The sequence below is a fragment of the Siphateles boraxobius genome, unplaced genomic scaffold (assembly GCF_051911475.1).
Source record: "Siphateles boraxobius isolate OS27281-9 unplaced genomic scaffold, OSU_SipBor_1 86, whole genome shotgun sequence".
NCBI lineage: Eukaryota > Metazoa > Chordata > Actinopteri > Cypriniformes > Leuciscidae > Siphateles > Siphateles boraxobius.
Window position 1 is genome coordinate 2455001 of NW_027509215.1, and position 1862 is coordinate 2456862.

At 40.3% G+C, this 1862-nt stretch overlaps 1 protein-coding gene across 2 annotated transcripts in view; it reads right to left on the minus strand.

The window, feature by feature from the left end:
* zeb1a (zinc finger E-box binding homeobox 1a) overlaps positions 1 to 189 on the minus strand; it is a 26300-nt gene extending 26111 nt beyond the window's left edge. For both annotated transcript variants that reach the window (XM_077222363.1, XM_077222362.1), the window contains exon 1: positions 1 to 189. This exon is cut by the window's left edge and continues 143 nt beyond it. The gene's annotated coding sequence lies outside the window, so the exon portion shown is untranslated.
* Positions 190 to 1862: the final 1673 nt, after the last annotated feature.

Below are 1862 nucleotides of genomic sequence, written 5' to 3' on the forward strand. Positions count from 1 at the left end.
TCCGCACCTGGTTTACGACATTCTGCTTTACGACATAACCTTTTTACGCAGTGAGAACACCTCTCCTCTGACACCCCACCCTCTATGGGCAGCTATACATTGCTTTCAAATAAACATTCTGCATATGTAATAAGCGTTTATTACATTAAGGAGTTACGAGGGAAAGGGTTCAGAGCGACATATGGGGACATTTCAGGGGGAAAAGGGTTGTTGTAATATTGGGAGCGCCCCCGACAGGCTGGGAAGTCCGATTACGTAGTTTAACCCTTTAAAAAGAGGTTGATATCAGCGTCAGTCCACTGCAAACATAATGAAAATTGTGAACACATGCGACACGACTGATGCAAAAAGTTCAGTTGTTTTCTTTGTATTACTCTAGTTTTCTATTACATTTTATTTCACTGCATAGATAATTGAGGTTGGTTGGCCGTGCTAGAGTACAAACATTAATAATATAAAACGGATTATATACAAGTGGAAAGGGTTGCCATGTATGCAACTTACCTACAATGTTATTCGCTCTAATAGCATTTTCTATAGGCTATTATTACATTTTCTGTAAAACATTAGAGTAAAGTCATTTTTAAAAAATTGGTTTGTAGTGTAGTCAAACCATTTCATTTCATGATGATGATTAATATATATCAGACAAATGTGTGGTAGGCCTAGGATAAAATAATAAATGTTTTCATCTTCTCTGTTGGGTACAACCTCTTTAAACGATAATATTATTACAACTAACCCACAAGAAAACTTTTGTCATTAATTTAAAGAGGGAATACTGTTCACTTAATCGGAAAGTGCACTCTGCTGTCCTCTGTTGGAGGAAATAATCCAGTGCATCTATGTCACCACTTTCAACGGACAGGTAACCACTTTTTATACAGTCGTTGACAATAGGCCTATTTTTTTTTTTTTTACCCTTTCAGAGGGAAAAATAACTGTTTGGGCTACGTATAAGTGAATTGCCCGGGCGATTTGACCAGATTCGCAAAATACATAAAAACAACTATGATGAATGGTTGAATAACTTATTGAATGAATAACTTATTCCTAGTCTTTCCCCCCTAAACGATTCTGTAGCCAGGTTTAAGGTTCAGGAAAGAAGGATGCGGCTGCTAGTCGTCTTTCGTCCTTTACTGTCATCACGCCTAGGCCTACTTCTACTCCGATTTCGAGGGGAACTTTTTTTATCAAGCCCTTGCCTCTTTTGTCTCGAAATGTACTGTGCCCCTCTCTGCTAATTGTAAATAATTATAATTATTATTATAAATAGCAGAGCTGCCAACTTTTGAGTTTAGCTTGGCGTAAGGGGGGCGACGACGACGACTGTCACGCAAGGTCTCTCGCTCGCTTATGTCACTTACGTGCGCGCGCGCGGTTTGAAGCACAATACCTGTCTCGCATGCACGCTCGCTCTAGATAGATTACGGGATATTTTAACTAATTTGCGGTATAACTAGTCGATCACGAGTAGCTCAACAGGTAGATATATAGATAAACTCATCTTTCAGGCATTTGACCGACCGGGTTGACAGTTCAGCGTGAGAAATCGGGGGTGTGGCGTGAGAGCGTGAGAATTGGGTCAATTGCGTGAGTCTCACGCTCAATGCGTGAGAGTTGGCAGCCCTGAAATAGTATAATTTTTAGCGGAGATGAAGTGGTGGGCGGAGTTTCCTTTGCAGCGCTATGTAGCCTATTTTGAGCGCGCAAAAGGGCATTACGCACGCGCGAGTTTTGAGGAGAAATGTTCGTCTCGCAGATAAGAAAATATTTCGAGCGAACGAAAATTAATTTTGCATTTAAAATAAGTGTTTGGATGTGCGCAGACATTCTCTTTTGCATGTGCAAAGTTTCACTTT